Source organism: Furipterus horrens, unplaced genomic scaffold (assembly GCF_987537825.1).
Source record: "Furipterus horrens unplaced genomic scaffold, mFurHor1.1.pri manual_scaffold_22, whole genome shotgun sequence".
NCBI lineage: Eukaryota > Metazoa > Chordata > Mammalia > Chiroptera > Furipteridae > Furipterus > Furipterus horrens.
The window spans coordinates 711,173-737,078 of NW_028327192.1; the positions used below are offsets into that span (position 1 = coordinate 711,173).

A 25,906-nucleotide genomic window follows, 5' to 3' on the forward strand; every position below is an offset into this window, starting at 1 on the left:
TCATTTTACATTTTTAAAAATGCCTCACTGAGCTCCACTGAAAGTGAAGAGGATTTATCCATACCTGGGTCCACACACGTCTTAGCGGGGCAAGTAAGAGCGAGAAAGGGTGCCCCTTATGACTGGGGCTGTAAAACCCCAGCTGTGATGGAGTCAATTGGTGAAGGAGTGGTAGGTTTTTACTTCCCTTCGTCAAGTCTCACAGCTTGTATTTAACACTCTCACTACCACCCAATTCTAGGAGCCGTAGATTCCAGGCTCCATGATCCCCAACCGCTTCACTCTCAAATGTCAAACAGGAGTATTTTCTGTGACTCTGAGGTGGTTTTGTACACTGCCTCCCAAGAACTATAAATCCCGTCCCAGAATTCAGCAGGAGGAAGAAGCAAAGGAAACCCCCCTTAACTGCTAAACTTTCTCTCTGGGGCTTGATAGCATCTCTCTCCCAGAGACCTTGCTTTTTTTGGAAAAGAAATTTCTCCCGTCTGAGATATCAGGTGGCTCTGTCAGCCAGTCCCACGGCACATACTGGCAACTGGAAGGAAGAGAGGGCTGGCCAAGAAAATCTACTCTGGCATCAAATGACCCATTTCTGAACTGATGTAACAACTTAGTTTTCCTCATCCTGATGCAACTTCTAGAGCAGGCGCACCTAGAATGCCTTGTCATCTATCTCTATCCTCTTTTGAAGTATATACGTGCACTCCTGGCATTTCTACCATCTTACTTCCCTGGCCCTTCCTTGTTGATGTCTCATGGAATTCTCCTTGTCTGCCCATCTTAAAATACTGGAGTGCTCCCGAACATATCCTCAGTTCACTGCTCTTCTCACCACCCCCAATCCCTAGCTGCACCTGCTTTCAACATTGTCAAAAATAACTAGTGTCAAGGTTTAAGTTCTGAAGGAAATCCAGGACCAGAGGAGGCAGAGGCGGGTCTGAGATGCAGTTTCACAGGCGTGTTTCTTACTTGGGGCGCTAGGACTTTTAAAATGCAGATTCCCAAGTCCCACCCAGGAAAAGTCTTGATTCCTTGGTTTTGGACTACAGCAGAAGCACGTGTATTATGAAAAACATTCTTCAAGTGATGTTCTATTAGCCCTTTATATTTTGGGAAAAAATAAAACCCAAAGGAAAATCAGTACAATGAGTACTCATAGACCCTTTATCCAGTTTTACCCATTATTAATGTTTTGCCATCTTGCTTTATCTAAAATCTATCTAGCACCCAACTGACTAAACTTATGAATATGTAGTTATTATATAAAATAATCCTTATTTTGCTGAACCATTCGGAAGTTGGTTGCAGACACCATGATATTCAATCTTAAATACTTCAGTATGCATCTCCTAGGAACAAGGACATTCTTCCACATGCAATTCATATTCAATTTTCCTTAACTATCCCATAATGGCCTCTACTGCCACTCGTTTCTACCCTATCCACAATCCATATATTTCGTTTTGCCATCTTTTAGTCTCCTGCAATCTAGAACAGTTCCCCAGATTTTTTTATTGCTCTTTCATGATACTGACATTTTTTAGTAGTTTTGCTCTGTTTAAGAAATGAATGTGGGGTAAAATGAAATATCTATGGATAGAATGGGGGTGGAGGTGGGGGTGTATGGGGAGTGGTTAGGAGTGTAGTATCTTCTGGGAAAGGTCAGGTATGGAGTGAGGCTGATAAATCAGTTGGGTGCTGTTGAAATATCTGCCTTAGGGAAGAGGCCACATCAGGGGAGAAGGACCATGAGAAAAATAGGGGTAAGTAGGAGGGAGAAAATGCCAAGGGCCTCCTGGGTAAGGCAGAACAGACAGGTCTAGAGTAGATATGTTTGAGGTAGAGCAGTTACTGGAGTACTACGAGTATGTGGACTATAGTGCCATGAGTGTGTGTGTATATATTCTGTCTCTGGGTGGAAGGTGTTCAGAGTGGTAAGGTAGATTCACTGGCTCAGGGACTCAGATGCCACCTATCTTGTAGCTTCATGCTCCCTGATTTGTTGCCTTGGCCCACATGGACCAAGATGGTGCACCACTGTACCGTCACAGCCAGTGGGAAGAGAGGTATGGGAAGCCGTGGCATGCCCTGTTCCTCTGAGGTAGCGTTTTCCCACCGGGGCACAATTTACATTGGAAGCTGGGTAATTCTGTGTTTGGGGGGCTGTCCTGTGCATTGTAGGATATTTAGCAGCATCCCTGGGCTCTACCCACTACAGGTTACTAGCATCCTCCAGTTGTGACCATTAAAGATGTCCCAGGCATGGCCAAATGTCCCCTAGGGGCAAAGTCACCCCCCCCCCCGTTGAGAACCACTTCTTTAAGGGTATTACCCAGAAGTCTCCAACAACACTTCTGCTTAAATCCCACTTGTGGCCAGAGCTTTGTCACTTGACCATCCTAAGGGTACTGGAGTCTTGGAAATGTCTGCTAGCCAGGTGTCCAGCTAAATGTTAAGCTAAAAAGAAGGCAAGAAGCTAGCAGATTCTCCCGCAAATTCTGTAGCTGATCGAGTAGGTGGCCCTGTTCTTTTTATGTTCCAGGCTAAGTTTTAGTCATTAATCATTTTAATTCACTTGCATGAAAATACTGGTGGTAGGGAACACTAGGCACAAAAAAGTGACAAGCCCTTTAGAAAAAGGATGGGCTTTTGTTACCCTAGAAAGCTGACCAGGGTGAGTGAGAAACTGCATTCTGAAATGGAGGCTGGAGAAGATTGAATTTTCGTCTGTGTTTCAGTGCCATCTTGTGGACATTTATAAATCCTACCATTCGTCACTCTCATCTGGCATTTTCTTTGATTTATTTTAGACACTAATTTCAAATTAAAAATAACCCTTATATGGGTTTTAGGAAGACTTTAAAAAGGTCCTTGCAGCCCTGGCTGGGTGGCCCAGTTGATGGAGTGTCTCCCCTGCACCAATAGGTTGCAGATTTGATTCCTGGTCGGGGTGCATACAGGAGGCAACCAATCAATCTCTCTCCTTCTCTCCCTCTCCCTCTCCTTCTCCGTCTCCCTCTCTCATCACTAAAAACATATCCTGGAGTGAGGATTTTAAAAAAGAAAAGGTCCTTGCAGATAAGGAACTCTTTAAAGCAGGGTTTCTCACCCTCAGCACTATTGACATTTGGGGACAGATCATTCTTCGTTGTGGAAGATGCCCTGTGCATTGTAGGATGTTCAGCAAAATGGCCGAATCTCCCCTTGGCATGGAGGCAAAATTACTCCCAGTTGAGAACCATTTCTTTTAACAAAGCACCTAAAAATTCCACGCTCTATTAAGACCATATGCTAACAATGATCTCATATCAGCGTGTCCTGGGGGTGGACAGGTGTGTCCGGGAGAGCTAGGAGAAAACGAGGCTCCAGCTGCAGCATGACATGCCCTCTTTTTTATACTCTGGAGAAGTCCCAGCAGCTGGAGATCAGATTGAGATATGCCAGAAGACCCGGCGAGAGGTTGTACAGCTTCTTGAAACCCCACGGCAAGGCAAGGAAATCTTCAGACACCGTTCCCTAAAGCAGAAAGTAGCACAGAATAATCCCAGACTGTGATACTGAGTGCCCAAAAGCCCCGTGGAGATGTACAGGTGTGGCTGATCCTGCCAGGTGGGCCTTTTAGAGCCCTCCGGGAGCCCTCTGCCACCTGAGTGTTGTAGAGAAGCGCTGGTTGGGAGCCTGTTCCCTGGCCTCGGTGATGTCGGTAGTGCTAACACTCCTGAGATTTTACTTTGAAACTGGGTAAAGGAAAGGTAAGTTTCCTAGGAGCATGCCCTCTCAGGCAGGGCTTTGGGTCGCTCGTTTCCCTTCCGTTTCACCTTCCTGGCAAACTCCTGTCCCGCCACCCAGACGCTCTTTCAGTGGACGACCTCACCTCCTACTGAAAAATTGAAGATGACCAGTTGCAGAATTTATCACTTCAAAATGTGTTGCCATCTGAACTCCGTAATGACCGTGCGTCTTGTTTTAGAAGAAGAGGGCTCTTGGCTTCTGCCTGGGCCAATCCATTCTTGTGTTCTTGGCATCCAAACCCACGCCCTCACACGCACCTTGCCCAATTACACACCTCTGTCTTACATCAGCACATGTCTTCTCCCCAGCTCCTTTTGTGTCTGCATCAATCTCGTCCAGGCTCTGATCTTGGCAATCGGTTTGGTCGACTTTTCATCTCCTGCACCTTACTCTTCTATTCTTCAACTTCTCTTTGTGGTCCTACTGCTGTAGAAAACGACCTACTTTGATTCCCTCGCCTTCTACAGCCACCTCCCCGAGGCTCTCTGCTGGCTTCTTCCTAGCTATTATCTGGCATTATTTGGCCTCTCTGCAATGTTTGATACTATTGGCCATGCCCTCTTTCTTTGCAATTACCCCACTTTCCCTCCCCAAGTTGCAAAAGTAACATGTGCTCTCTGCACAGAACAGATCACAAGAAGAAATACACAAATCTCAGAAACCAGGCACTTAAGCACAAAAGGAAACAAGACACGGTCCCATTACTGTAAAATACCGGCTCTTCATCTTTAGAGTATGTCCTTCCAGGTTTGTGTTATACTAATACATTTCAACACATACATGCCACTCTCTTGCTTATATACACACATAAAACCAAAATGGGTTCTTGTTATAGATCCTTTTGTAACCGTTCCTCCAAACGCTGACTCAACAACGGAATTTAGTGTGCAGGATGTTTATTAAGGAATGACCTCGGGGCCAACACCTATGAAAGGGAAATGAAAGAAGCAGGACTGGGTAGACAGGATTTCTCAACTGCTGGCATATTGACCTAGATGGGTAATGCTTTACGGTGGGGCTGCTAATTGTGGACGTTTAGCAGCATCCCTGTCCTCTACCCTCTGGATGTCAGTAGCACCCACACACCACTCTCCTTCCCCAAGTTGTGACAACCAGAACTGTTTCCACATTGCCAAGTATGCGGCTGGGGGAGGGGGGCTGCAAAATCACCCCCAGTTGAGAAGCACTGGGCTAGAGAGAAGAGTTGAACTTGGATGTGGCCTAACAACAGCCTCTGTGGAACCCGCAGGCATCTCAGGAGCTAAAATGGCCTTTCTCAGTTGTCCAAGTTAGACTGAGATGTCAGGGCCTTTGTTCTCTCATAGGCAGCAGTCACTGGACAGGAGCCCCGGGAAGGGGGCATGGTGTTGGGTGAGGTGGCTTTCTGAGGCTGAAGCAAGTCCTTCAATGAAGGGGCATCTGAGCTATGCCCAGTGTTCATGACGTGTGTTACTCCACAATTGTCCATTTCCTTCTCAGCATCTTCTGTTCCATGGTAAAACTCCTGAGAACTGGGGCTATGCCTTATTTGGTTCTGTGTCTTTGAAACATAGCATACCACCTGGGAATGAACACTTGCTTAATGGCCCAATGAAATTAAATGGGATGATACTTGTGGTTCTTTGGATATTTGCAAACTTAAATACTCTAATGAGAGGCTTCATGATGCATTTTCTTGAACCACGGGAGACTCCAAAAAGATTAATCTGTATTTATGTTATTATATTAATTCATGAGTACTTTTTTTGGAAGTAACAAGTCAGTATCAGCAGATAAACAGTACTGACCTAATCGTTAACAGTATTTTGAATCTTCAGTAGATGAGATTCTTTACCGGTAACTTATAAAGATGAGTGAGGAATGGCGTGGGATGGAGCCAACTAATTTATGAAATATTACTCAGACTTCAAGTAATGAAAATTTCTGCCTAAATAGATGGAATTATAACACACCACATCTCTGCACAGCTCCACAAAGTGGTACCCATTTCCATCCAGCAGAGGGCACAGCTATACAGAGTTATTGCTGGAGAAACACTTTCAAAAGCAAATAGGAAGTGAATTCATCTCACAGCCATAGGCTGCAGTGACATATCATCACATGGAAATGAGTGTAACTACACATCTGAAGTTCCATAATGTGTTGTTTGGAGACTGCATTTCCAACTCGATTCTTTCACGTTGTTTTTTATGTTAATCTCTAAGTATTACCATACGATTTCACTCTTATGTGGAATGTAATGAACAAACTGAACTAACAAGCAAAATAGAGACAGACTCATAGATGGAGAGCAGGATGACAGCTGTCTGGGGGTGGTTGGGTGGCTGGGTAGAGGGACTGAGCAAATAGGAGAGAGGAAAAAACCTCATGGACACCAACAACAGTGTGATTTCCAAGGGGGAGAAGGTCTAGGGAGGTGGAGGAGGGCAAAGAGGGTACCTGGTGATGGAAGGAGACTTGACTTGGGGTGGTGAACACACAATACAGTGTACAGATGATGTGCTGTAGAACCGTGCGCCTGAGACCTGTATAATTTTGTTAACCAGTGTCACCCCAATATATTCAATGAAAAGGAAAAGAATAACACTGTTAATTTCAACTGACTAAAATTATTTGAGCCCAATAATGTGTAAGGGTGTTTTGGAGCATCATTTCACATATGGTATGTTTTCTGTTTTCACAAGATATTTTAAAAGTTATGATACAGAAGCAGACCTATATATATGGTACAGTGTGTCCCTCACAGTTAAAAAATCAGGTGAATAGTGCCCCCCCACCAATATTTTCAGATTTTGCTTGGCATGATGAGATCATGTGATGAAATGGACAACGGTTTGTTTTAGGGGATGAAACATTTGCCTTTGTCCCTTACTGGTTGTGACGCCTTGGTCAGGGAACCACTTCTCAGAGCTTCTCTGTGTTCTTCTGTTAGTAGAGGAATGCTAATGCCCACCGGGCCCCCTTCACAGGTGGGCAAGGAGTGTTCCCAGTATAAGAGCCGTGCATGTTGCCCATGAGGTGCATGGGGTCGTCGGGGCCACGGTACAGGACTAACTGAAGCAGTGTCACGAAGTGTCCGCCAGATGGTGTAAGTACCTAGTTTTCTCTCAGTGAAGAATTTGAATGAATCCCCAGGATCTTGGGCAATGCAGAGCAGTGGGAGAACAGATCTCCAGGGGTTAGATTACTGCTAATCTTAGGAGGAGGGCTTTGATTAGTGTTTTGACCTTATTTTTACCACAGTCTTGTAAAGCTGGTCACTCTTCAGGTACGTTTCTTACTCTACCTTAGGTACATTTGTAATTCAGAACTACAAAAGCACATAATAGCTATATATGTATAGATGTTTATTTATTACACTAGTTCTTATGGATAATTAGTGAAGTTGGAAGCAATTTAGGAACATGGCAGCCATCAAAACGAAAATTGTGACTATTATGGAGGTACATGGAAAGATAAGTCTGGTGGATAGTAAATAAAATAAAAGCAGAATGAATTAAATATTGTGTTAGTAACTATGTCAAAATGGAAAGCACATGTGGCTGGAAAAGAAACGCAAGGAAGATGGAACTGTAATAACCCTGACAGAACTTGGAATCTCTGTCTCTCTGTATCTCTTTCTCTCTCTGTCTCTCCTTCCATTGCTGTAATGGTGACACTTCGTAGAACACGACACTTCTAAAGAGATTTTCATGCTTTGCTCGAAATACAGTAATGCCTAATGTATCCAGCATGTTACGGAGGATGTGGCATATTTAAATGACTTATTTAAATCATTTAAATAAGAATGGGTTTTTTGTTAAAAACTGTTAACTGGTTAAGAATTAAGATATCATTTCCCCCCATGATCTTCGCTCACTTAAACACAAAAACAACTGCAAAACGATGTTGGCTATAGATCTAAAGCATATTGCATACTTTTCTGCCCCCTCCAACAGTTTCCTGGGTGTATCTTACTCTTGGCTTTCTCAGTTTTGTCACCATGACTCAATCTCTCCCCATTAGAATACAATGTTGTCCTTACATGCAGTCCAACTATAGGGTTATTTGCCTCTACAAGGCATGATCAGATATCTGAGTTTTGATTCCTTGGTTCTTGTTTTGTCAGGCTTTCTATCTTGTTGCTGTTGTTTGGTCTTTTTCTCTCTTGCTGTCTCTCAGGTGCCATTTCGTGGTTGCCAGTGTCTCAGGCTTTGGCAGCCTTATTTTTGCAAACCTCCTAACAAATGTGCTGCTTCTAACATGCCTTGTTAGAAACTCACACAGTTCAGTTTACGAGAATTACGTGCAGGGAGCTCTAAAGGGCTTACCACTTTATGTAAGGTTTTGGACAGTGGGGAAATGGCCATATCTATTTTGGATGCTCAGAAGTGTTCAGACTTATTTCCTAGCTCTTGGCTGTTTCCTGGATACTTGAGGTCTCAGGGAAATGACCTATGCACGAGGGGCATGCTGCTGCACGGAAAATAAAATGCTCACTCTCAGAAACAAAGCATAATGGTAGTCAATCCAGTCGACCCCAACCAATCGATGGAAACTGAAAGCCAGAGTCAAGTAATCAACAGTCATCAAAAAACCCACGCTCACATCTGCACCATTCTTTTTCCTTGTCACTTCATCCTTTCCATTCATAGGCTTTATCCTGGTCTAAATTTCTCTCTAGTTTAGAAGGAGCAATGGAACAAGGAAAAGCAGAAATTAGAGAATAATCATTTGTGATGCAAGAATCATTTACCTCTGACAACCAAGAAATAGCACGTATTTTGAACACAAAAGCATATTTTAAACATAAACCAGGTTACTAGATGCAATGGAGACTCAAAAGAAGTAAGCATTTGTGCTCTCTGCCCTCATCTGTTTTAAATGAAAGAGTTAACTGCAGGATATAGTGGACCGTTTGTATAAGTAAAACAGAATTAAATGTAATTAAATTACACATAACTCTTTGGGAATCTAGGTGTTAGATAAATTCAGATATTGCTGCTACCCAGAGTCAGTGCTATTTTGAGTTCTGGTGTCTAAAGTAAGGCTCCAATGTAATGGTAGCCATTACGGAAGTATAGACTCTTTTGAAGAGCATTTCTACCATAGCTTATTGAGCTCCATCCAACTCTTGAAAGGTATTTATAAACTTACAGGGCTGGGGAAAGGTTTTTATACTTCCCAGCCTTCTTCTTACTCCAAAAAAGCCCCAACAAAATGGGCAAAAACCACAAAACAGAATAAGCAAACCCACCCCTTAATCTTCAGAGTAGTGATTGAAAGATAACTTGTAACGGGACATAATTTTTGGTTTCTTTTGTTTAATTCTGAAGAACCTTGCAGATTCCATGGATCAGTATGTGAGAAATGACCTACATTTAGATGCGTGTTTGAGAAATGACCGTCTTCTAAGAATCAATGCAAATTGCTAGACAAGTTTTTGTCCAGTGTGATTAGAAATGGTCATCGGTATTGGAGAAATGATCAGAACGCACACACTGTTTTATTGCTTATGTGCAGGTGTAGATTGCCCAGGGAAGGAAAAGAAGTATACTTGGAGTGAACAGCAGGGTTATGTTCATATTAGACAAGATTCCCTGGTCTTTGTGACAGAAAGCTCATTGAGAAAAATGGTTATCATTTCCATAGTTTGAAGACTATCTTAACGAAAACCTATAAGGCCCTATTGTCATCTGAATAAATCACATATTAGAAACTGATGCATCTACTGAGTTCTAGATTATTCATGATAGTAGAGACAAGGTTAACTTTTAGAAAAAACCACTCAGTCAAACATATTGGAATAATAAAAAGAATGTTTAGAGCCTCAAAACCATTCTAAACCAGATTTTATCCAATAACTAAAATTTGTTTTTACGATGTTGTAAAAATTATGAAATAACAAATATCCTTTCCAAGATTTTTTGGTCATTTTCTATTGCAAATAATGATGGGAGGCTAGATGGCCCAAAGGTTAGGAACTAGAGAATACTTCCCTTCTGGCTATAGAATGCTATGGATGTCTACAAATTTGATGATCAGTAGCTCAATGGATGTTGAGAATAGTGTACATAGTCAGTTTATTAAGTAACCATTTGGTTTTCTATTAAGCTAAAGAAATATAATCAATTTAATATGCATAATTGATAAGGTTAGTTTAATTGTTTATAGCAGTGGTTCTTAGCTTTGGATTCATGCGGGCAACACATGGAGAGCTTTAAAAATCCCTAAACACTGGCCACATCCTAGACCAATTAAATGAGAATCTCCTGGGGCTGGGACTCATATCAGTATTTTTAAAGCTCCCTGGGACGTTATAATACACAGCTGAGTCTGGGAAACACTGCTTCATAGAATGTTCCTGCGTACTCTTAGTTAAGTTTAAGTACATTAGAGACTCTTTTTCTTAAAACAATCTTTGACAGTCTGTTTCTTTAACAGTCTTTAGGGACTACTTCTGTTCTCTTTCTTTTGCTTTAAACAAAAGCAAATCATTTGAAAAGAATCATCTTATTTATTTTCTTTCATTCCTCCTTTCTTTCTTTTTTTGGGGGGTGGTGGTGGAGGAGGCTCTTGTTTTTTCTGCCATATTGATTAATATGCCATAATATATGGCATCAAGTCATGCTAGGTTTGAATACAGGTTGGACTCTTTACTAGTTATCATTGATCGGCAACTTATTTAATCTCTAAACTAGCCCACTCCCATCTATAGCAGGGATTCTCAATGGGAGGTAATTTTACTCCCTAGGAGGCATTGGGCAATGTTGGAGACATTTTTGATTGTCACCACTTGGGGTTTGCTTTTGACATTTAGTGGGTAGAGGCCAGTGGTGTTGCTAAACATCCTACAGTGTACAGGAGGTCCTCCACAGCACAGGTATCTGGCTCCAAATGTCACTCGTGCTGGGGTTAAGGAACCTTGATGAACAGAGTGAGGCTCTGGAGTATGACAGTACGTGTTCATATTCTTGTTCCTCTACTTTCTAGTTGTGTAATCTTGAGCAACTTTTACTATTCCAGCGTGAACCCACCTGAAAATGTGACTATTGTCAGCACTCACCTTGGAGTTGATAATGATGTTTAAGTGGGTTAAGGCATGTGGAGCCTTAACAAAGTGCCAGGTAGCTATTTATCACCAGAATATGTCTCCTGTTCTGGAGCATTTATAGCCTGTTGTCAGGGTCCTTGAGATCACATGTTTGACCACACTCTCAACAATCCCAGTGTTCATGACTTTGTGGTAGGAAGGTGATAAGGGTTGAAGGGTAGAGCTATCTTTGAATATACACCTGCTTTGGATAACAAGCAGAAATTCAGAGGCAGTCCTACACACACTGTTAATTTCCTTCCCCAACCTTTCATGTTCCTCTCCCAGTTTACAACTAGAGCTGGACACCTGTGTTGAAGTGGACTGTTCAAATAAATAAACTTGGACTGGCTCAAATAAAAAGTCAAGAACATTCTTGTAAGTGCTGCTTCTAAGGGAAGACGGCTTATTAGCAATCAACATGGTTTATTCATAAACTTTATATTTATTATTAACAAGGGACATATGGCTACAGGAATGTGAAACTCAGGAAAGAGTTCCATGCTGCAAATACATTTGGGAATCATTACAGAAGAAGTCAAAGTTCTGGGAGAGAATAGAAGTGAGAGGAAGGGTGTAGGGAGGAGAGAGAATGGGGCTCAGGATACAGCCCAAGAAATCCTGCTTGGCTAATATTTATTGCAGACCTACTGTGTGCTTGCCAGGCACCTTTCCAATCTGCTCACCTCCTACTCCCTTAGTCCTCATGCCCATGTGCTGTAAGTAAATGAAATAAATCTTTACCGAAGACAATTTTTCCATGTGCCACTTTAGGAAAAAGAAAAAGGCTTTTTTCACAGAGGGTGTGCAAGACACATCACACCTGTCCGAAGCCCTTTTGTCCACTATACTAATTTTGGGCTGAGGGGAGTATTTTAGTCCCCCCTACACACACACACCTCTGGGCGCTTTATGTCCAAGCCATTAGGATAGAAAAGAGAATCCAGTTTTAAAGTGAAGCCCGAAGACCACCCCATATTTCACCAACCCTTATAAGTTCTTTATATATTTTGGAGATCAAACCCTTGTCTGAGGTAACATTGGCAAGTATGTTTTCCCATATGGTTGGTTCACTTTTCATCTTGCTGATGTTTTCTTTTGCCGAGCAGAAACTCTTTAGTTTGATGTGCTCCCATTTGTTTACTCTTTGCTCTAGGAAATATGTTGGTGAAAATGTTGCTACATTGAGTATCTGAGATTTCCCTGCCTATGTTTTCCTCTAGGACTTTTATGGTGTCACGGCTTACATTTAAGTCTTTGATCCATCCTGAGTTTATTCTCGTGTGTGGTGTAAGTTGGTGGTCTAGTTTCATTTTTTTGTATGTCCCTGTCCAGTTCTCCCAGCACCATTTGTTGGAGAGGCTCTTTTCACTCCATTTTATGTTTCTTCCCCATATGTCAAATATTAGTTGACCATAGAGACGTGGGTTTATTTCTGGGCTCTCTATGTGCCACTGATTTATATTTCTGTTCTTATGCCAGTACCAGACTGTCGTGATCACCGTGGCTTTGTAGTACAGTTTGATATCAGGCATTGTGAGTCCTCCTACTGTGTTCTTCTTCCTCAAGATTGCTGCAACTATTCGTGGTCTTTTTTGGTTCCCTATAAATTTTAGAAGTAGTTATTCTAGGTGTGTGAAATATGTCGTTGATATTTTAATAGGGATTGTGTTAAATCTATAAATTGCTTTGGGTAGTATGGACATTTTAATGATGTTGATTCTTCCCATCCGTGAACATGGTATATGCTTCCATTTATCAGTATCTTCCTTAATTTCTTTCTTCAGTGTTCTGTAGTTTCCCGAGTACAGGTCTTTTACCTTCTTGGTTAAGTTTATTCCTAAGTACTTTATTTTCCTTGTTGCTATAGCAAATGGGTTTTTTTCTAGTTTCTATTTCTAACATTTTATTGTTGGTGTACAGAAATGCCTTTGATTTCTGAATATTGACTTTGTACCCTGCTATTTTGCCAAATTCACTTATTAGGCAGAGTAGTTTTTTGGTGGAATCTATAAGGCTTTCTATGTACACTATCATGTCATCTGCAAATAATGATAGCTTTACTTCCTCTTTTCCAGTTTGGATGCCTTTTATTTATTTTTCTTCTCTGATTGCTGTAACTTGGACTTCCAAAACTATGTTGAATAAGAGAGGAGAAAGTGGACATCCTTGTCTTGTTCCTGATCTTAGGGGGAATGTTTCAGTTTTTGCCCATTGAATACGATGTTGGCTTCAGGTTTCTCGTATACGGCCTTTATTTATGTCGAGGTATGCTCCCTCAATTCCCATTTTTCTGAGTGTCTTCATCAAAATGGGTGTTTTACTTTATCAAATGCTTTGTCAGCATCTATGGATATGATCATGTGATTTTTTTTTTTTTTGTCTTTCGTTTTGTTTATGTGGTGCATTATGTTTATTGATTTGTGAATATTAAACTATCCTTGCATGCCTGGGATGAATCCCACTTGCTCGTGGTGGACGACCTTTTTAATGTGCTGCTGGATCCGGTTTGTCAATATTTTGTTGAGGATTTTAGCATCGATGTACATCAGCGATATTGGCCTGTAGTTTTCTTCCTTTGTTGTGTCTTGACCTGGTTTTGGAATTGGGGTAGTACTGGCTTCATAGAAAGATTTTGGGAGTCTTCCCTCTTCTTGGATTTTTGGGAGTAGTTTGAGAAGGATAGGAGTTAGTTCTCCCCTGAATGTGTTGTAAAACTTACCTGTAAAGCCATCCAGTCCAAGGCTTTTGTGTGCCGGGAGTTTTTGGATTACTGCTTCAATTTCACACTTGGTTATTGGTCTACTTAGGCTTCCTGTTTCTTCTTGATTCAGTTTTGGAAGATGATATGTTTCCGGACATTTGTCCATTTCATCCAGGTTTCATATCATTCCTATCTCTTTTCACATAGTTGTTTGTAGTAATTTCTTATAATCTTTTGTATTTCTGTGGTATCAGTTGTGATTTTTCCTCTTTCAGTTTTGATTTTGTTCATTTGGGTTCTCTCTCTTTTTTTCTTGATGAGCCTGGTTAAAGGTTTGTCAATTTTGTTTGTCTTTTCAAAGAACCAGCTCCTGGTTTTATTGATGTTTTGAATTGTTTGTTGAGTCTTTATGTCATTTAATTCTGCTCTGGTCTTGATGTTTTCCTTCCTTCTTCTCACTCTGGGCTTTGTTTGTTGTTGTTCCTCTAGTTCTTGTAGGTGTAGGGTTAGATTTTTTATTGGGGATTCCTCTGTCCTTTTTCGGTAAGCCTGTATTGCTATGAACTTCCCTCTCAGGACTGATTTTGCTGTGTCCCATAGGTTTGGGGCTGTTGTGTATTCATCATCATTTGTTTCCAGAAACTTCTTGATTTCTTCCTTGATGTCATTGTTAACCCATTCATTACTTAATATCATGTTATTCATTCGCCACGTGTTTAAGTGTTTTTGAGTTTTTCCCTTGAGGTTGATTTCCAATTTTAAGCCATTGTGATCTGAGAAGATGCTTGATATAATTTCAGTTTTCTTGAATTTGTTGAGGCTTGTTTTGTGTCCTACCATGTGGTCTCTCTTTGAAAATGTTCCATGTGCACTTGACAAGAATGTATATTTTGCTTCTCTGGTGTGAAAGGCTCTATATATATCAACTAAGTTCATTTGACCTAGAGTGTTGTTCAATGCCTCAATATCCTTGGTGCTTCTTTGCTTGAAGATCTGTCCACTGGTGATAACAAGGTGTTAAAATTCTCTACTATGACTGTGTTGCTGTTGATACTCTCCTCATAGTCTTGCAAGATTTTCTTTATATATTTGGGTGGTCCTATGTTGGTGCATATATGTTTAGCAGGGTTATATCTCCTTGATGTGTTGTTCCTTTAAGTATTATGAAATGTCCTTCTCTGTCTCTCTTTATGGACTTTGTTGTGAAATCTATTTTGTCTGATATAAGTATTGCTATCCCCGCTTTTTTTTTTTATGTCTGTTTTCTTGAAATACTTTTTTCCATCCCTTCATTTTTAGTCTGTGTAGATCTTTTGTTCTGAGGTGGGTCTCTTGTAGACAGTATATATGTGGGTCATGTTTTCTTATCCACTCAGCTACCCTATGCCTTTTTATTGGAACATTTAATCTATTTACTTTTAAGGTTATTATAGATAGTTACTTATTCATTGTGCTCCCCCCCCTTTGTACCTTTCTTCTTCTCTCTTTCTCTTTTTCTTCACCTTCTTAAAGCAGTCTCTTTAGCATCTCTTGCAATGCCAGTTTGGTGGAAGTTTATTCTTTTAGTTTTCTTTTGCCTGGGAAACTCCTTATTTGACCTTCCATCTTGACTGAGAGCCTCGCTGGGTAGAGCAGTCTTGGTTGTAGACCTTTTTTTTCATTGCTTGAAATATGTTTTGCCATCCCTTTCTGGCTTGTAGTGTTTCTGTTGAGAATTCCACTGATAGTCTTATTGGAGCTCCTTTGTGTGTTATTGACTGTTTCTCTCTTGCTGCCTTTAGGATTCTCTCTTTGCCTTTGAATGTTGCCATTTTAATTACGATGAGTCTTGGCGTGAGCCTCTTTGGGTTAATCTTCATTCGGACCATCTGTGCTTCTTGGACTTGCATGATGTCTTCCTCTCCTCAAGTCAGGGAAGTTTTCTGTCATTCCCTTTTTAAACACGCTTTCTATCCCTTGCTCCCCTTCTTCTCCCTCTGGTATCCCTATGATATGGATAGTGTTATGTTTCATGTTGTCCTGAAGCTCTCTTATACCTTCTTCATTCTTTTTCAGTGTTTTGTTGTTGTTGTTGTTGTTGTTGCCGTTGCACTGTCTGGGAATTTTTTTCTACCTTGTCCTCCAGCTCGCTGATCCAATCCTCTACTTCCTCTAGCCTGCTTTTGATTCCTTCTACTGTGCTCTTCAGTTCATAACTTGTATTCTTCATTTCCTCCTGGCTCTTATAACTAGTTTCTATGTCCTTTTTAATGCTGGCGTAGTTCTCAGTAAGTTCCTTATAGCTTCCCTGGAGTTCTTTATAGTTTCCCTGGAGTTTTTCTGCAATTCCCTTGGAGTTCGTTGTAGTTTTCTCTGAGTTTGTCAAGTTTATTGAGCTTCCTTATAACCATTCTTTTGAATTCCATGTCTGATAGTTTGCTCGCCTCTGTTTCATCTAGCTCTTTTTCTGGCTATTCCTCCTTTATTTGTTCCCATTGGGGGTTTGTTTCTTTGTCTCCCCATTTTAGGTGCATCTTCTTGTTTGTTTTTATTTCTTAGATTTGTCTGCTTTGACTTCCTGCCTTCATGGTATGACCTTCTGTAATAGGAGACCTGGGGGATTCAGTGTTGCAGTCTCTTTGATCTCCTGAGCTTGATGCTCTTGGAATTCCCTTTATGCTGTGTGTTTAGGCTGTCTGGTGGTATTTCAGTGTTTGTGGTTGTTCTATTGCTCTTTTGGGGAACCTTTCCTCTCACTAGTTGAGAGTCACTCTTCCCACCACATGTTCAATTCTTTTGTGGAGATGATGTTAAAACACAAACAAACAACCCTGGCAAGAAACCCATGCCCTCAAAAGATCCCCCACCCATAATCACTGTAGCAGCAGCAAATGAGGTAGCATTAACATAGATGTAAAGAGATTAAGACTATTATACTAAAGGAAAAGCAGATAAGAGTTGGCTAACTGAAAGGAAGATGACTTTTGAGAGGGAAAGTGGAGGAGTAATAATAGTAGTGAGTAGGGACACGGCAATGTGAGACAGTAAGTAATATTTACATTGTATGTTGAAAAAGGGACAGAGAGGGTAGAATGAAGTGAGAGAGTGGAAGTGTATAGTATTACGTTTATACAGAAGTTATATGTTATATATTTAGTGCAAGAGGGAGCATGAACAAGGCAAACAAAAACCATAAAGAAGAATAAGAATAAGAGGGAGAGAAGGTAGGAAACAGACCAAAGAAAGAGCTTTCTCCCAGTACAACCTTTGGGCTATGGTTGATATAAGTGGGATGGGACTAAGAGGGTAAAAAGAAAGAAAGAAAAGTTTAAGAGATGCCCAAAGGTGAGGGAAGTGAATCTGAGATGATATACTAAGAATGAGGAGTGAAAACCATGCTAAGAGAGGAAAATATTTTTTTTCATATTTAAGCTTACAGAATGAGAGAAATAGGAGAGAAGATAGAATTTAAGACCAAAGTAAGAAGAGGAGATCGGAGGTTAAGGTGGGGTAATACAAGGGGGGAGCAACATATGATATTTGGAATAAACTATAATATAACAACTGATATAGTGACTTAAAATGCATAAACTGAGAGGACAAAAAATAACTCACGAAAAATACCATGGTGGAATTTTCCCCAGTAATATCTGGTTTTTACTGCTTTCATCTCTTTCTGGATCTGGCCCTGGTCAGAGTTCCATGGGTTTCATATCTTCCTTTCCGGCTCTCTGTCTGTGAGGAGATATAGCTAAATTCTAGGGCTGCTATTCTCTCGCTCGTGAGTCTGCCACAGCTCTCTGCTATGACCTGCACTGAGTTGGGGTCTCCCCCTCCACTGGTTCTGTGGTACCCTGTAGTGCTCTTCATTTTTGTTTAGCAACTCTACTCTGCCGATGAGCTGGTGTGCATGCCCATAGTCCTTGCCCAGTCTTGGGCCTTTTTTCCTCTCCTTTTCCAAAAAAGTCTCTGTGTGGCTTCCAAAGTGCAGCACTGGTCTGTCTGTGTTTTTGTCTGGCAGAACCTTTGTGTGTGCATGCTCGTGGGTACAGGGCTGCCAGACCATGGTCCCTACCAAATCCCAGGTTGTCCCTCAGGTTTCCCCCATGTGCATCCCTCTCTGTAGCTCAGTTCTGCATTTGTGTCTGGCAGAGCCTCTGTGCGCATGCGCCCATGGGCGCAGGGCTGCCCGCCCCGGGGGTCCCTACCAAGTCTTAATCCACACAGTTCCTTGCAGTCAGGGCTGGCCTCTGTGTTCCTGTGCCTCCGACTGTTTCACCAAACCTTCTGGCTGACTCCATTCCCGGATGTCGCTGGTCAGGACGCCTACGGTGGTAGTGCAGTTTCCAAGCAGCTCCCGGCTAATGAGCCGGTCAGCAGCTGCCCCTTTTGGTACATCAGAGGTGCTGGGCTACGAAGCCCAGTGACTCTGCTTGGAGAGTGCAGGCCATGGTTACTGGCCTCTCCCACGCTGTTCCCACACTCCCATCCCTGTTCGCCCTCTCTGAAAGCTGCTCTCACTCACTCTCTGCTCCATGTGTATACTCCAAGTCCTTCCGCGATGGGAGCAGGCAGACCACACTGCTATTTACTCTGCCACCATCTTTCTCTTGTCTCTCCCACATCTTTTTTAAGAGATAAACTGGCACGACCTGCAAACCTGTTAAAATTTTGTTCATGGACATGAAGCTCCTCAGGGTCCTGCACTCCTAGGGTGGAGGGGTGTGGGATGAGCTGTGAGGTGGGGAGTTGGGGCTCTAGCTTCAGGCCCCTCTATTGACACCCCTCCTCGGTGAGACAGATGCTCAAGGTGGGTCTCTATTGTATATTTTTAGTTCAGCTCCCCTCCAGGATTTATTTTTGATTCTATCTTACATTTTCTGTTTCTTTTGAAAATTTCTCATTTTGTGTATCTTGTTTTCCTGAGTTTTAGTTATCTACCTGTGTTCTTTTGCTGCTCACTGAGCTCCTTTATAAGTATTGTTTTATTATTGAAGCAGTTCATGGGTCTCCATTTTATTTTAGTATTGATTACAGGAGCTTTATTAATATTCTTGGGCCATTATGGTTGCCTGATGTTTGAGATCCAGGGAGCCTTATGCTGATGTAACTTTGAAAGAACTGAAACATCATCCAGTCTGCGCAGAATGATTGTAGCTGGCGAACACCTCTCTTGCTCAAAACTGAAGTGATTGCCTCCATAATTGCTGTCCCAGAGGACTGAAGCCTGTTCACAGGATTGCTTCATGTACAACCCTGTCTGAGGTCTACATCCCTGTTATGGGAACACCTATAGTTGTGATTTCTACTGGGTCTCTTGGGTGGTCCACTGTGCATGCAGTATTGACTTGTGATTCTGAGAGAGTGCTATTACACTCAAGTTATGAACTGCTTTAATGAACATAGTTGGGTCCACGATTCTCAAGCCTATTACCGATGGTACAGATGGTCATGGCTCCTCCTGGTTGGCAAAGGGATCGCATAAGGGAAAAACTACACCTGAGTTAAGAGAAGGGTAGGACTTCTTTCTGTCCATAGCAGAGTCCATGGTTCGGCCTACCATTGCTGTGTGTTTTTCCCTTCAGAAAGCAGTCATCCTTAGTCTTGGGTTCCGCTGGGATTTCACAACCTTCTGCATAGATTTTAAAGCTACCACAAAGTCATTTTGGTCTATGGATGGCTGAGAAATATTTGTTTCTTTGGGGGATGCGGGCTGGTGATCTGCTATTCTGCCATCTTGGTGACATCACTCCTCAATTTTTAAAATTTTGCCTATGATGTAACTTATCAGAGATTTATTAAGTTTATCTTGTTTGGATTTCCCTAAACTTCTTTAGTCCGTAGACTTAAGTCTTTTAACAAATTTGGAGAATTTTCAAAAAATATTTTTTGAATGCTTTCCCAGATACTCTCCATTACTCTCCCTTTGAAGAAATAAGCCAAGTGCAAAAACATTAGATCTTTTATTACAGTCTTCCAGGTCCCTAAAAATCTGTTCGATTTCTAGAATATTTTTGGTGTAGTATTCAGATGGCTAATTTCTCTTGAGCCAATCTCAAACGAAAATATTTTAAAAATTCAACTAACACACAGGTAAGCAGAGGAGATTTAACAGAACAAAAAAGGAGCCAACTAAAAGAAAGGTAATAGTAAAGTGGCATAATTAAATCTTAAGTTATAAATAGTTGTATTTAACATAAATGGCCCATCTAACAGAGACTGTCAAATTAATACCAACCAAAATCATCCCATCTATATTCTATGAGAAATTTACTTCATAAATAATGATGTAGATATGTAAAAAATAAAATAGTAGAAAAAAGAATTCCATGCAAACTAAGAAGAATAAGCCTGATTTTGGACAAGACGGCAGAGTAGGTATACTATGAGCTCACCTCTTCCAATAAGCACATTGAAATTGCAACTAAATTATGGAAAAACGGACATTGAGAGCTACTTGAAGAGGAGCTGAACAGAACTCCTGTAACTAAGAATATTAAGAAGAAGCCATGTTGAAACTGGTAGTAGAGGCAAATATGTGGACCCTGCAGGTCCACACCCACAGGGTGGTGATTATAAAACAGGAGAGGAAGCTCAATAGTGAATCCCCCACCCACACTGAGAAGTGGGGGATCCCAGGCCCACACCCAGCTCACCAGTCCAGGTAACCAGTGACATGAAGAGGAATCCCCATAATATCTGTCTGTGAAAACCAGCAGAGATTGCATTTGAGAGACAAAAGCTGTGGGAGATAGATACGCTGCTCTTAAAGGATCCAAGCACAAACTCACTCCTTCTAAGTTCCAGTGCAGCTCAGAAAGTGCCAGGAACATAGGAGGTAGACCTTAATTGAATGTCAAGGGGAGGACTTAAAAGGCAGGGGTTGGGGCAAATCTCCGAGGAAGGAAGTTCTGGCATGTGTCATTGTTACTTGGTTGAATTCTCTTGCCACTCAGCTGGCCCTGCACAGGTGGGTACCAAACGTGTTCTCTCCACTAACCTGGTTAACACTTCTCCCTGCCCTGGCGACTCCCTGTGATTCTGCACCACCCTCCTTGCTCCCCTGGCCAAACATTTCATGGCAACTTCTCCAAACAAGCAACCTGCCTAGCCCATGAGGTGGACTTTCTCCCAAATTTACAAACCTCACACAAGTGGTGGCTGCCTACAGTTTGCACTGCAGACTTTCTCAGAAGTTTGCAAACCTCGCACAGATGATAGCTACCCTGGGCTCATGCTACAGTCTCTCAAAGATCCACAAATGCCACACAAGCAGTAGCCATTGCAGGTATTTTAGCTCCTGCCAAGTGTCCCAAAGCCCAGAACAGCCAACTACCAGTTTTAACCTGTATTGTAAATCCCATCAAGTAGCTCACAGCTTGTTGTAAGAGGCAGCCAGTCGTGGCCTGGAGTATAGTTCTAACCAAGCATATCTGAGCACATCACGACTGGCAGCTGGAGTCTTCTCGCATGGTAGTGTCCGCTGAAGACTCTCAAGCCTGGCACAAATGCCAGCCCGTCTCGGTTCACGCTGCAGCTTCTCCCAAGAACTTCCAAACCTAGCCTAAGTGGCACCAACTGAAGATTACTTTGTAGCATCTCCCAAGTGGCTCTGAAGTTTGGCATAACTGGTGGCTGCCATCAGCTAGTGCCTCAGACTCTCTTGAAGGTCGGCAAACCTCACACAAGTGGCAGCTGCATTTGGCTCACATTTCAGACTCTCTGAGAAGTCCAAAAGCCACAGACAAAGAGTGGCTGCCCTCAACTCATGCTAAAGAATCTCTCAAAGTTCCACAAACCCCCCACACAAATAGCAAAGTTCCACAAAACTTCCACACAAATAGTAGTCAGCCTCGATGTACATTGTAGCTCCAGCCAAGTGACCTCAAGCCCAGCACAAGCAGCGACCAAGCTTGATTTGCATTGTGAATCCCACCAAGTGGCCCCAAGCTTGGCATAAGTGGCAACCGGTCTTGTCCTTTAACAGCTTGAACTAAGCAACCACAAGACTAGGGAAAGTGGCAGCTGGCCTCAGCTTTTAGTGTATAGCCTCTTCCAAGTACCTCCAAGTCCAACACGAGTAGCAAGCAAACACAGATCACCTTTTATCTTGTACAAAGTGGTCGAAGCCTGCCAAAGTGCCAGCTAAGTTTGACCCGCACTGGAGATGCTCCAAAGAGTCTCCAGGCCCAACACACAGATGACCACTTTCAGACTGCAGCAGAGCTTTAATCAACCAGTTCTGAAACCAACACGCCTGAAGGGTGGCATCAATGGCACCAGAGGATCACTAAAAATAGTCTTGCACTATAGATCAGCCCGTGCACAACAGCTCTTCTTTTGTACCACCTGGTTTTAGGACTTATTATATAGTTACATTAACACTTACAGTTAATAGTTATAGATATGAGACTCACTGTCAAGATCGTGTATATTGGCATAGGAACAAAAACCTAGCTCAATCAACCATAGTGGAAAGTTTAGAATATGTCTCAAACAAGTATAGCCAACAACTTTTGACAAAGGTGGAAAAGTAGTTTAATGAAGAAAGGATACTCATTTCTACGAATGATGTTCAGAAATTGGAACTCCATACATAAATTAATGAATCTTGACCTTAATATCTTATACTTTAAACAAAAATTAACTCAATATATAACTTTTAGAATAAAATAAAATCTTCAAAACTTGGGTTTAACAGTTTTCTTAAACATGATACCAAAATCATGATTCACAATTAAAAAAAAAATTACATCTCGTTAATGAGGCTGTTACAGTTGTCCCCATTTCTTTTCCCTTTGCTCCCCTCTGCCCAGTACCCCCCTTCCCTCCAGCAGTCCCAACGCTCTTAGTTCATGTCCATGGGTCATGCTTGTATGTTCTTTGTCTATTGCCTTTCCTATACGACTCTTAACATCCCCTGGCCTATTTTGTACCAACCATTTATGCTTCTTAATCCCGGCACCATTTCCCCATTTCTCCCCCTCCCCCTTCCCAGCTGATAACCCTCCAACTGATTCCCATATCTTCGATTATGTTCCTATTCTGGTTGTTTGCTTAGCTTGTTTTTGTTCTTATTTCTCAGATCCTGTTGTTGATAGTTGTGAGTTTGTTGCCATTTTAATGTTCATAGTTTTGATCTTCTTCTTTTTCTTAAATAAGTCTCTTTAACATTTACTATAATAATGGCTTGATGATGATGAACTCCTTTAGCTTTACCTTGTCTGGAAAGTACTGTATCTGCCCTTCCATTCTAAATGACAGCTTTGCTGGATAATCTTGGTTGTAGGTCCTTGCTTTTCATCACTTTGGATACTTCTTGCCAGTCCATTATTGCTCACAAAGTTTCTTTGGAGAAAACACCTGATAGTGTATAGGGACCCCTTTGTAGGTAACTATGTCCTTTTCTCTTGCTGCTTTTAAGATTCTCTCTTTATCTTTAACCTTTGACATTTTAATTATGATGCGTCTTGGTGTGGTCCTCTTTGGGCCTAGCTTGCTTGGGACTCTGTATGCTTCCTGGACTTGTATGTCCATTTCCTTCACCAAATGAGGAAAGTTTTCCTTCATTATTTTTTTCACATAAGTTTCCAATTTCTTGCTCTTCCTCTTCTGCTGCTGGCCCTCCTATGATTTGGATGTTGGCACGTTTGAAGTTGTCCCAGAGGTTCCTAAGCCCCTCCTCATTTTCAAAAATTGTTTCTTCATTCTGTACTGGTTGACTATTTATTTCTTCCTTATGTTCCAGATTGTTGCTTTGAACCCTGGTTTCCTTCCCTTCACCATTGATTTCATGCATATTTTAATTCATTTCACTTAGCCTAGTCCTCACTTCTTTCCTTCTGCATTTGCAATAGTCAAGCGTATTTGTCAAGTCTGTGAGCACCTTTTCTTTTTTAGAACTTTATTTATTTTTTATAATATTAATTAATGAATTAATTTTTCACAAGGGTGACTTTATTTATTTTATTTATCTGTTTGAGAGAGAGGGGAAAGGAGAAAGAGAGGGAGAGAAACATCAATGTGCGGTTGCCTCTCACGCAGCCCCAGCTGGGGATCTGGCATGCAACCTAGTCATGTGCCCTGAATGGGAATCAAACCAGCGACACTTGGTCCGCAGGCCAATGCTCAATGTGAGCACCTTTATCACCAGTGTTTTCATCTCTGCGTCTGTTAGGTTGGCGATCTCCTCATCACTTAGTTCTCCCGCTAGAACCTTGATCTGCTCCCTCTTTTGGGCGATACCTCTGTGTTCTCAATTCACATCTTCCTGTGTTTGCTTCTGTGTTTTAGGTGGAGCTGTTGCACCTGTCACATTGTAAGAAGTGGAGCTTTAGGTATTTGTCAGTGACAGGCGACTTGTTTCACCGCATTGTGGTGTACGTGGGGGAGGTGTCTGCGTGGTAACAATGCCACTTGCTCAGCACTTGCCCCTTTTCCAGGCACTTGCCCTACTTCCTGTATGGGACTGGCACCCTTCTAGCTGTTGCTCTGGTTGTGGTTCCCAGAGTGGGTAGGTTTGTGGATATTCTAGGACCATGGAGGCCTTCTAAAGAAATGGAGTCTGCTGAGAGACCAGCAGTTTCTTCTGCCACCCCACCCCCCACTGCTTTGCACAGTCAGAAGCAATGAGGCTTTGTTTTCCCTGGAACCAGAACTGTGAGCTGTGCAGCCTTGTCTGGGGCTCGGACCGTTCCCCAGATGTCCCTCCCTACTTTTTTCTTAATGTGTGACTGTGCTTTCTGTCGGCCAGTCACAGCTGCTGTCACTGCTGCCAACACACCACATTCTCTCCACCCCAGCTCTGCCCCTCCTGCCTGTCTGAATGAGTATTTCTTCTTTATATCTTTGTTTGTTGGACTTCCATGCAGCTCGGATTTCTGGAACTTCTGGTTGTCTACAGTTTTGAGGTAGTTGTATTGCTTCTCAGTTGTGGAGGGAGACGCAGCGTGTCTGTCTACCTACACCTCCATCTTGGCTGGAAGTCCCGAAACATTTATTTATAACTACTCTTTTTTTCTTTTAAAATTATTTTTAAGTATATTTTATTGATTATGTTGTTCCAGTGGTCCCAATTTTTTCCCTTTGCTCCCCTCTGCCCAGTACCCCTTTCCCTCCAGCAATCCCACCCCCTTAGTTCATGTCCATGTGTCATACATATAAGTTCATTGTCTTCACCCTTTTCCATATTGTTCTTAACTTCCCCCTGTCTATTTTGTACCAAACAAGTATTCTTCTTAATCCTTCCACCATTTCCCCATTTATCCCCCTCCCCACTCCCAGCTAATAACCCTCCAAATAATCCCCATATCTTTGATTCTGTTCCTATTCTGGTTTGCTTAGTTGGATTTTGTTTTTACTTTTTAGATTCAGCTGTTAACAGTTGTGAGTTTGTGTCATTTTAACGTTCATAATTTTGACCCTTTTCTTAAGTAAGTCCCTTTGATATTTCATCTAATAAGAGCATGGTGGTGATGAGCTCCTTTAGTTTTAACTTGTCTGGGAAGCACTTTATCTGCCCTTTCATTCTAAATGATAGCTTTGCTGGATAGAGTAATCTTGGTTGTAAGTCCTTGCTTTTCATCACCTTGAATACTTTTTGCCAGTCCCTTCTTGCCTGCAAAGTTCCTTTTGAGAAATCAGCCTATAGTCCTATAGGCACCCCCTTGTAGGAAACTCTTTGCTTTTCTCTTGCTGCTTTCAAGATTCTCTCTTTATCTTTAACCTTTGGCATTTAAATTATGATGTGTCTTGGTGTGGTCCTCTTTGGGACTAGTTTGTTTGGGACTCTGTATGCTTCCTGGACTTGTATGTCTGTTTCCTTTGCCAAATTTGGAGAGTTTTCCTTCATTATTTTCTCACATAAGTTTTAAAGTTTTTGCTCTTCCTCTTCTCCCTCCAGTACCCCTACGGTTTGGATGTTCACATGTTTAAAGTTGTCCCAGAGGTTCCTAAGCCTCTCCTCATTTTTTTTCTTAATTGTTTCCTCATTCTGTACTGGTTGACCGTTTTTCCCTTATGTTCCAAGTCATTGATTTGAACTTTGGTTTCCTTCCCTTCACCATTAGTTTTGTGTGGATTTTCCTTCACTTCATTTAGCATAGCCTTCACTTCTTCCCTTTTGCACTTGCTTGCCATACTTAAGTATATCTGTCAAACCAGTGAGTATCTTTATCACCACTGTTCTAAACTCTGATTCCATTAGGTTGGCTACCTCCCTCCTCGTTTGTTAGCTTGGCTATCTCCTCGTCACTTAGTTCTCCCACTAGAACCTTGATCCATTCCCTCTTCTGGGCCATACTTCTCTGTCTCCTCATCTTGGCAGGCTCCTGAGTTTGTTTGCCTCTGTGTCTTAGGTA

General features: G+C 41.8%; 1 pseudogene; it reads left to right on the forward strand.

The window, feature by feature from the left end:
* Nucleotides 1–2,083: 2,083 nt before the first annotated feature.
* The window catches only part of LOC149990149 (A-kinase anchor protein 4-like), an 86,729-nt pseudogene continuing 62,906 nt past the window's right edge, over nucleotides 2,084–25,906 (forward strand).